This window comes from Dermacentor albipictus, chromosome 6, assembly GCF_038994185.2.
Source record: "Dermacentor albipictus isolate Rhodes 1998 colony chromosome 6, USDA_Dalb.pri_finalv2, whole genome shotgun sequence".
NCBI classification, from domain to species: Eukaryota; Metazoa; Arthropoda; class Arachnida; order Ixodida; family Ixodidae; genus Dermacentor; species Dermacentor albipictus.
In genome coordinates this window covers 106,156,284-106,167,517 of record NC_091826.1, presented here as the reverse complement: position 1 = coordinate 106,167,517, position 11,234 = coordinate 106,156,284, and the positions used below count along the sequence as shown (strand labels likewise).

The following is an 11,234-nucleotide window of genomic DNA, read 5'->3' as shown; positions in this document are numbered from 1 at the left end:
CAGCTACATCACCCCAAACAGAAAAATAACACAACACCGACTTGCTCCAGAGATAGCGCTTCGCTTTCTATAATATACACGAACGTGCGCAGTTTCCTCCCAAAGCGTGAATTGGTGTCGAACATAGTTTCATCTACCGGTAGCAACATACTATTACTAACTGAGACATGGCTGAGCAGCGCCGTTGCTGATAGCGAAGTTCTAGCCGACCTGCCCGGTTTCTGCCTCTATCGGAACGACCGCGCAGGAACCAGTGGTGGTGGTGTGCCAGTCGCTGTTCGTGAGCAGTTGCCATGCTCGCTAATTAACGTCACATCAGATCTCGAGATGTTATGGGTCATAATGCATACCTCTCCAAAAAAAGTGCTGCTTGGTATCTGCTACAGACCGCCCAGTGATACTTCTGACTTCTGCCATCAACTTAACAACGTCATAAGCGAACTGGTAACCACCCACCGAAACGCGCAAATCCTGCTCTTCGGTGACTTTAACTTCCCACAAATAGACTGGCGTACCATACAATCATTCTCGGTATCCGGACACACAGAGGCCAAAAATTTTGTCGATTTCTGCCTCAACTTTAATCTTTCCCAGCTAGTAACTGAACCAACCCGGATTTCGCAGCAAACTGCTAACGTCCTCGATCTCATACTAACCGACCACCCTGACAGCCTTTCATCCATTTCTTATTTACCTGAGATCAGTGATCACAAAGTCATCCATGCCACTTTTTCGTTCAATTTGTTGACACGGGATACCTTTAAGAAAACAATATGTCTATACGACAAAGGAAATTACGGAGCTATAACTGAAGCTATGAATACATTCTTTCCTATATTCGAATCAACTTTTCAAGACCATTCCGTTAACAGCAATTGGACGCGCTTCAAAAACAAACTAAGTGATCTTGCACTTAAATTCATTCCTAAAGTCACCTTTCGTTCTTGTCAGCAAAAACCATGGTTCACAAAGGCCTTAAAACGCCTAGAAAACAAAAAGAAGCGTCTGTATCGCGCCGCCAAACAGAGAGGACGCCCATGCGCATGGGATAAATATTATGAAGCCGAACAGAGCTACGTCGACGCACTGCGTCACGCTAAACACTCATTTTATCACAATGATCTACCAAACCTATTAATCAATAACCCGAGGCAATTTTGGAGAGTTATAAACGATAGCGAAACGCGCACTATTAAGATAACTAACGAATCGAACGAAATTATTAATGATTCCGATTGCGCCGAAGTGTTCAATTCGGCCTTTGCTTCTGTGTTCACTAACGAATCTAATGCGCCTCCCATTTCATCATCGCTTAGTATGAACTCGTCAATGCCAGCCATTGCTTTCAATGCAGACGGTATTTGTGCGATCATTGACAAAATCAAGTGTTCATCATCTTCCGGCATAGACGAGATTAACCCAAAAATTTTAAAAAACACGAAGCTTATTTCTGCAGCCTATTTGTCCTTGATATTTGCCCAGTCTCTTTCTTCAGGTTTCATTCCAGATGACTGGAAAATTGGGAAGGTCGTTCCAGTTCACAAATCAGGTAACAGAAACTCGCCTCTTAACTACCGCCCCATCTCCCTAACAAGCGTCCCCTGCAAAATCATGGAACATGTCATCTACTCTCTTATCATGAATTTTCTTGACTTGAATCACTTTTTCCATCCCGCCCAGCACGGATTCCGCAAAGGTTTCTCCTGTGAAACACAGCTGGCCATTTTCCTGCACGATGTTCACACTAACCTTGACAGTAACATACAGACTGACGCAATTTTCCTGGATTTCTCTAAGGCCTTCGATAAAGTTCCTCATCAACGTCTAATATTGAAACTTACAAGACTTAATTTGCATCCTAATGTTTTGAATTGGATCATTGAATTTCTTAGCAACCGCTCCCAATCTGTCATTATAAATAATCACCTATCTAACCCTGTTCCAGTCACGTCAGGCGTCCCTCAAGGATCGGTTCTTGGCCCCCTATTATATTTAATATATATTAATGACTTACCTTCACATGTGTCCTGTAATATCCGAATGTTCGCCGATAATTGTGTCATTTATCGAGCTGTACGTAACACCAGCAATCAAACAGCCCTGCAGAAAGACCTCACCAACATACTAACATGGTGTGACGATTGGTTAATGAAACTAAATGTACAAAAATGTAAAGTTATGCCTTTCACTCGTAGCAGTAATCCCCTGGTATTTCCCTACCAAATTAGAAGCATGCCTCTCGAACTAGCAGAGTCCTATAAATATCTAGGTGTCACTGTATGCAATGATCTATCCTGGCATAAACATATTTCTAACATCATATCATCTGCTAATAAAACACTAGGTTTTTTAAAACGTAATCTCCGCCAGGCACCTCAAAACGTAAAACTGCTTGCCTACAAGTCCCTTGTTCGGGCAAAACTTGAATATGCATCTGCCATCTGGAGCCCGCACCAAACATATCTTATCACCTCACTTGAATCTGTTCAGAACCGCGCTACTAGGTTCATTCACTCACAATATTCATATGATGTCAGTATTTCCGCACTTAAAACACAATCCGGACTAACATTACTATCTAATCGCCGACGCATTGCTAGTCTTGAGCTCTATCACAAGTTCTTTTTCAGTACCCTTCATCATGCGCCATACATCGTTCCTGCAGCACGCATCTCTCACCGCACCAGTCATCCGCAGCAAGTCGCACGGCCACGTGCCCGAACCACTCATTTTTCCGCCTCGTTCATTCCTCGAGCAGCTAAAGACTGGAACGGCCTTCCTGCTGAAATTGTTAGCATCACTTGCCTGTCTTCATTCCTACAGCGTGTGATTGATCACTTTGAATATAATTTATGAAGTGTACCGAATGTGGAACATATGTTAAACCCACCCCTTATGTAATACCCCCTCCGGGGGTCTTTAAGGACAATAAACTGAACTGAACTGAACTGAGGAAAAATCATGACTTCGCTCTCTTCTCTCCCTCGTTCGCTGTTACATACAACAACCATCACCCCGCGACAAACTCGCCGCCCTTTCTCTCGATTCTACGCTTTCCATTTGTTGCGATTAAGTGTGGACTTGGTTACCTCGTATCTTCGCGGGCTTAAGCTAATGTTCTTGGTCACCCATTCTTCCTGGCTCAGCAGCAATGACGTTACATAGGCTAGATACAGCTTCGTGGCGTCCAACTTCAGATAATACCGAAGAATACGTCGTGCGCACTGCGATTCCTGCCTGTTCGCACAACCAAAAAAACGAAAAAGAAAGAAACTGATAGCCCAGCAGGGAGTGACGGCTGCTGAAGGAACAGCAAAAAGAGTGAGGGAAGCAGGCCTGCATAGAGTTAGTAGTCTATGCAGGCCTGATACCGCCCTCGCCTCGGCAGAGAATTCTGGGCCATGGCGCTGTTCGCGTTCCCGGTCGACGCCATAGGTGTTCTGTGCGATAACCTTCAAATCGCGCTCGACTGTACTAGAAAATGGTCGTACTCTAGTATACGCTCTACTTCTGTGTTGGTTGTAGGTTCTGCCTTACTTGATGGAAATCCGCGAGTAGTAGTGGCGGTGCGGCAGTGCGGCTTTGGCCTCGGTGAGCTCTGGCAGTACAGAATCTGCGCTGTGTGACCCGTGCTTCCTTGAGAACTTGGCGGTGATGACAATTGAAATGTCGAAGTGTCACTGAACTACAATGTGGCGTCTCCATACCCGCCTTTCTTTAACGGATGTCGAGGCATGTGCTGGTGTCTGCGTCGACTACCCACTGTTCAGCCCGTGCTGTGCGGTCTGTATTACTGGAGGATCCGGCGGTACAGACGCTCTAAATATCCAAGTGGCGTCGGCGTCTCAGCAACGGCCAGTTCGCGGACCGGAGCCCTGCAGCGGTGCCTTCGTGTCCGCAATATTCGCTAGCGTCGACTAATGCTTGACAGACGGCGATGACGGAGGTGCTGGGATGTGCTGCTGACCATAACACGTAAGTGATATAATTCATATGCCGACACATCGCGCCAATTTGTGCGTCAGTAGTTCTTATTTGCCTGGCGAGAGGAAGCTTTGGCCTGTTTCTATCCAAGAGGGCGCGGAGCGTGATATACATATCTGCTGTTATTTATTCGACTAGTAGGAATAGTTTCCTCTGGGGTGGGGTAGAAGGCAACTGTTCTCGAGTTGCAGTAGTGGTGCCACAATAAGTACGGCTTAATCTGATCTCGTTCACGACCTAAAAGAAGAAAAAAAAAAGAAACTGTTTCCTTGGAACGGCTTCACAACGCCATAAGAACTCCCCAGTTCTGCACATGGACAACACTTTTTTTTTAATTATTTCGAAGTGCGCCTGCACTACAATAAATGTTGGCACGATAATGTAGATGTAAATAATGTGCAGAAAATAGCCGAACAGTAATGAGACAAAAACAACTCCAGTGCATGGCAATATTATTTTCTGATTGCCTGTGCTTGCAATGTTTACAGGTAAAGGGCTTCTGTCATACTCGCAGCTCTCTTGTGCCTGTACTTGCGGCAATCACCTACGAAGCCTCGCATATGTCGAGGCTCTTTGTATATAAAAAAATTTGACAGGAATGTTGCAGGACGTTATAAGAGTCTATATACTATTGTTGTTGTCACAGAATCCCTCGATCGGTTCACAAACTTACTTTGCAACTGTTATATCGTTGCGGCGTGTTGCTTTAGTCAAGAGAAATCAACTTGGTTGGCACCATTGCACGCAGAGGGTAGGTACAGTCAACGTTTATAGATACTGCTTTAGTTCCGGAACTGCGCCTTCCCAGGCGGGCGTGATTTCTTCCTAGGCGCTGAGAGGGCGCTGCGGTCGCGGGTTGCGCGGTGCCGGCGGCAGCATTGACGGCGTGTGCCGGTCGGCTGAACTAAAAGTTGCGGCACAGTTGCGTGTTTTCTGTGCACGATTCTTTTAGCCTGCGTTTGTCTTCACCCCTGTGCGAGGACCTTGACCTTGCAGTGCGCTCTGTTTGTGGGGCTATCGAACAGTGCGGCCGCGGACGGAAGCATTTCGTAACTCTGTCGGTACGCTGTGTTTTCTCTGATGTGCTGGGCTTAGCGCAATGCCGACCTGCTACGCACCTGGCTGTACGAGCGGGTACAAAAGCAACACTCAGAAGCGTCACTTTTTTGCACCGCCATCGGATCCGGAACTTCTCAGCAAATGGAAAAGAGCTATTCCCCGCGCGGACAAAGAGCTGACCAAAACGTGCAAGGTTTGTGACCTTCATTTTGACGAAGCGGACATTTTGAAGACGTTTAAGCATATTATCAACGGTGAAGTCGTCGAGATCGACCGGGCGTACTGGGCATTGAAGGAAGGTGCAGTCCCCGTTAACTTTCCCAACCTTCCCAGTTACTTGTCGAGAAAGCAGACTCGGCGGCGGTCTCCGAAAAAGAGCTGCAGCATCTACGCACGATGTGACCACAAACGAAGCACACTTGCCCACGGAGCGACGAGAGCAGCTGACTAACCAAGAGGCGCCTGTTCCCCTGCAGTGCACCGATTTTGCTCAGATTGTCGAGAATAGTGCGACAGTTCGGCTCCCAGCCAACTGGACAACAGCAGTACTCGAAGAAGAACCAGGGCAGCGTCGGCAGATTGTTTTTTACGTGGCCGGAATGAAAGCGGGGGCGTACACAATCCTGAAGAGCGTCGTTGTGCGGGACGATATCACCTATGTTGTCCACGCAAACGGGAGGCTGCTCCGACAGTCGTCTTTTGATGTAGAGATTCGTTCTCTGCAAGATCTAGAAGCCCTGCTGCAGATTGTACACAACAAACAATTTTGCCTAGGCTGCTCTTGCAGTGATGTTGCCACCAGCAGAGCGGGGGTGAAAGTTGGAAGCACATTGTTCCACAAGGACTGCTACAAGTTAGCACTCGATGGTTGCGAGTTGCGCAGTCGCTGAAACGGGCAGCCAGCTCTTGAGGCGCATAAGTTCAGCTACGTGGATCTCTGCACGTATCATAAAGAAAAGAGTTGTTCCGCACGGCTGTGAGGAAATATTATACGTGCTGCAATAGATTCGCGCGATTGGCATGGGTAGCGAATTCTTGTGCACGCTTGACAGCCACTGATGCGCGAATGTTCATTTAAAACGCTGTTATTCTTAATATTTCCGCCATCGCTCAAAATACCTGGGCGTGCACATTACTCCTCGCACAATACGGCCCGTTTCAAATAAATCGCGAACTGGAATAGCCGCAAAAAATGCCGAGCACCTTCCTGAGAACAGTTATTTCTTCTGCAGTAGACGGCCAGAATTGGTGAGAACCTGAGATGCCGCAGCGGAACGCTGCCTGCTAGCAGACGACGCTCACTCTCCTAGCGCAACCCGTAACCGCAGCGCCACGGTGGCGAGAATCGCGACAGGCCACTCTTTCTCTATGGGCGAGGCGGAGAGATACGGAACTAAAAAAGTATCTATAAACGTTGGGTACAGTCAGGCCCCGTACACTCTCAAGTTCAACAAATGGCCACAGAGGGCGAAAAAATCAACCGCGCGCTGCTGCTAACAAAACAAGCATAGTAGAACCACTTCGGGATGCTTACGTTAGTTTGAACATTTTCCGCTAGAGGGGCCGTAAAAAGCGCAATTTTATCTTACAAACTTTCTCTTACAATTACCGAAGTATTTTCATGACATAAAGAAGCGGGCGAAGTTATCAGTGCCAATTAGATATTGTACTCTTTGTAAGTAAGTTTGTTTGTTTGTCACTATAAACGCAAATAGCGTTCAGCATCATCGATCTTTCACGTGACCTCTGGCCTGGATTCAGCCTGGATTTAAAATTTTTACCGGTATTTTCGAGTGCATGGCGACATGGATTCATTCGTTCGTGCACTCAGACTGGTTCCTTCTTTTTTGCTAAAACTAGTTTATTGCGCTTCGATGTCTCACGTTATATAACCTGGGGTGAAGTGACGTGTTTGCAAGCGGACATATAATCCCGAAAGTTGGGTATCGGTCGTGAGCCATTCGGAACGCGTCTGTATCGAAACGGGAGCTGGATTCTGGTGCGGCTTACAACGGCGATAACGGTGAGTCGTTTAACACCGCTGCTTGAATCGTTATATAATATTCGTCTCATTAACTTACAGGCGGAGACAAGTTAACGAACTAGATCCTGCACAACATATGGATGTTGAGATCTTCCGTTGCCGTTTCCTAAATAAACCGTTACTTGCTAGGCTGTCGTTATACACACACAATCGGGAAAGAAAGAGCGATATCAGAACATGCGTCTCATTTTTCATCTTATTGTAGCCGCGGCCATAGGTGACTGTGTAGCCTTAACAACATACACATAAAACTTTTTTTCGAGTCCGCCGGCAACTTCTTTCGTCCACAAAACACAATAATTCTTTGGTAAAATGATGTGAATGTACAAAATTTAATGTATTAAACAGTTGCAAGCCTGATAATTCACTCATATTTCATATTTGTTGGTTCCAAATGTTCTTGCTGTTCAGTTTGGTTTACCGTAGGGCATTTATTTTTGCAGTGGTGAAGCGGTGCATCACCTCCGTGGAGAAAAATAATGAATCAGTTCTAATAGCTTCACGACTTTCATGCATTTGCTTGTGGAGCCAGCAGTGTGATCTCTTCCAGTGTATAAATGAACGCACAAATGTTCTCATTTCTGATCTTAATAATACTTAAGCTGTTTACATGCATTGTATAGTTAGGCAGACAAATTTATGGACAATAGCAGTATTTATTTAATGTGCGGCTTAAGCAACCTAGAACAGACAGGGTACATTTGCATGTGTTCTGTAGTTGCAAACCATTACAGTATATATGTCACACCTTTTTGCATTTCATATTGCAAAATTTTGCTTTTTCGATTTGATTCAGTCAAAATTTCTGTTCCAGACATGCAGCAATGAGGACGGCACCAGTATAAAGCAACACACTCCACGCACTAAACAGAAGCTGCTGCCTGCTACAACAAGGTCACTGTGTGGACGTTGGCTACTACTACAAGGTAAACAACACATGGTTCAGAAATAAATATGTTTCATGTATGCTGTATTGGCTTGCTGTTTCCGGCAGATATGAATGTCTGTGCATATTTATGGTTCAGTATAATTGGTTCGAACATAAAAGAAAACACACAAGAGTTTCGATAATCTGTGCTGTATCTCATGTGTCACCGTTCTGCCCTAACAGAGTCCATGCCAAGCATATCTTGGTCATCACAGGAGCTCCTATCCACACCAACAGAAAGGGGCCGGAGCCGAATTTGCAAGGTTTTTACACCACGAACAGAGAAGAGCATGCAGAAGAATTTGCATGAGATATCAATTATGCAGATCACTGTGTCAAGACTGAAAAGAGCTTCAGCTACCATTCCACCAGCACGGACAAATTGGCTGAGTCATCCAGGTAACTCGAATAGGACTTTATAGAAATTCTTCGTTCAGATGCACCTGCAACTTCTTATCAAGCACGGACGACGCTGGCCAAAAGAGTTCCGTCAGTTTGCCCTTAATCAGCTTCCTTGCCATGTCAATTCCATTTGTGCCAAGTGTAATTTTTCTTCTATAAATGCAAGCTTTTTTATTGCCCATTCTCGTTAGAGATCATTCATCCTCATCCAGACATAGAGGTCAACCGATTCTTCGCTGATACTTAATACCAGTCACTGTCTAGTACCATAACATATCTGTAGCAGTACCTTTTAGTGTATGTTGTCATGCACAATTCCTCTCCTGAAATAGCTGATGCAACATCGACATGTGTCTTGCATTAACCTATGCACCATTTTCTATGCTTTTCTTGATGTTTTTGGCCGTCAATGCTTGCAGAGCAGAGTGGCTTCTGCAAGCTTTCTCATTTTCCATATTCCTAGTCTCGTTGATGATTGCTCTTCTTCCTCGATAGCCTGGGTCTTTGCGCAAGCTACACTGAATGATTGATTGCAGAATCTGGTTTTGCTGCCCCACTTGGTTGTGGTCGCCATGTTACATTTCTCGGATGTGGGGGCCTGGTCAGTTGCATTCGTAACAGTCTCTCGAGGTAAGCATTTGCTCCTGTAGTGCGCACAGTGACATAGGCTCCCAGTATACACGCACCGTAACTGGTGCTCCCGTTCCTTCTTTCCTGCCACAGCCACAGGCATATTGTACTTGTGGCCTGCCTCGGCCATGATTTGCTCAGAACGGAGACCAGCATATGTGCTTACATGGTCCGACATGTTTGAACTTGATAGCCACATGGGTGGAAAGGCCCACAAAAATGGCTGCCGAAGGTGATGCTCACGAAAGACTTGAGACAAAGTGGGACACCAAATGTGAGCCACACATTAGCGGCCCTCGACAGGAAAGAAACGTGCAGCTTGGAAAGGAGTTAATGCTAAAATGCCGGATAGTCCATTTCACTGTGTTGGTTGCGGCAGCAGATGCCTGCGTCACCTGATTGCTTCGCAATGGAAGTTGCTCATCTTCAACAGCAACTGTCGGTTAAAACAGGTGCAATGCTCTGTCCAATCTTTGTACTGCTGGTTGTACCACACCACCACATGTGACGAAGGCAAGCATTATGCCTGTAAGTAGGCGGCTGAATGTATCCTAAGAGACCCGTGTATGTGAATGCTCACTGTTGCCATATGGTTCGTAGCCAATGTATAATGTATTCTCTGAACCTCATGCATTGATTGATTGCTGCTTCACCCGCCGTGGTTGCTCAGTGGCTATAGTGTTGGGCTGCCGAGTACGAGGTCGCGGGATCGAATCCCGGCCGCCGCGGCCGCATTTCCATGGGCGTGGAATGCGAAAACACCCGTGTACTTAGATTTAGGTGCATGTTAAAGAACCCCAGGTGGTCGAAATTTCTGGAGTCCTCCACTACGGCGTGCCTCATAATCAGAAAGTGGTTTCGGCACGTAAAACCCCATAATTTAATTTTTTAAATTGCTGCTTAATTTCGCTGTCATCTTGCTTGGTTACGGTCGCCGTGTTATGTTTTTCGAATATGGCAGCCAGGTCAGTTGCATTGGGAAGCAGTCTCTTGAAGTAAGCATTGGCTCTTCCGGCCCACACAGCAACAGTGGCTCCCAATTTACACACACCGTGATTCGTGCTCCCTGTTCAGCCTTTCCTGCTGCAGCCATGTACAAATTGTGCCTGTGGCCTTTCCCGGCTGCGATTAAGCACGAACGAAGACTAGCACATGTGCTTACATGGTCCGACATGTACGAAGGTGATGCCCGCGAAAGCGACTTGTCCATATTGAGACAATGTGGGACACCAAGTGTGAGCCACACATTAGCGGCCCCTGAAAGAAATGTGCAGGTTGGAAAGGAGTCAACGCTAAAATGCCAGATAGTCCATGTCGCTGTGCAGGCTGCAGCAGCAGATGCCTGCGTCTCTCGATTGTTTCGCAATGCAAATTGCTCATCATTAATGGCGACTGTCGCTGCAAACAGGCGGGACACACTGTCCAATCTGTTTCTGCTGCTGGTTGTCGCTCGTTACCAGACCACCAGATGCGATGAAAGCAAGCATTATGCCTGTAAGTAGGCGGCTGAATGTATCCTAAGAGACCCGTGTTTGTGAATGCTCACTGTTGTCATATGGTTCGTAGCCAATGTATAATGTATTGTCTGAACACTATGTGGTGAATGATTGCCTTTTATGTTTGCTGTTATCTCACTTGGTTACGGTCGCCGTGTTGTACTTATCAGATGTGGCGGCCTGGTCAGTTGCATTGGAAAGCAGTCTCTCGAAATAAGCATTTGCTCCTGCAATCTGCACAGTGACATGGACTCCCAATTTACACACCGTGATTCGTGCTCCCCGTTCAGCCTTTCCTGCTGCAGCCTTGGGCAAATTGTGCTTGTTGCAGGCACGTACCCAGGGGGGGGGCCCGGGGGGGCCCGGGCCCCCCCCCCGAAATCAAGTGGCATACCCCCCCCCTCCCCACCCACGCCACCACTCCTCACACCTCCCTAAAGCGCCGCCAGATCAATGTTCAGACTTGGCAGCTGTTCATCGGTCAGCATTATGCTGCCTTTTTCACTCCTTTTAGATGGCGGTAGTTATCGGCATCTCTTGTAATGTGAAGGACAGTTTCCTCATAGATTCCGCACCCGCGCGATTAACTCGAGATGCGTTCACTTGTCACCATCTATTCAACCGTCACGCGCATAGCTGTTGCTTTTGTTAGTTCAACCTTCTTTGTTTAGGCTGATCCTGGGACCAGGAG

At 46.6% G+C, this 11,234-nt stretch overlaps 1 long non-coding RNA gene across 1 annotated transcript; it reads left to right on the top strand.

The window, feature by feature from the left end:
* The first annotated feature begins 3,845 nt into the window (after positions 1-3,845).
* On the top strand, positions 3,846-10,682 carry LOC135905046 (uncharacterized). Its single transcript, XR_010565303.1, has 3 exons — positions 3,846-3,975; positions 7,902-8,013; positions 8,199-10,682. It is a non-coding gene; the product is annotated as an uncharacterized lncRNA (long non-coding RNA).
* The last annotated feature ends 552 nt before the right edge of the window (positions 10,683-11,234 follow it).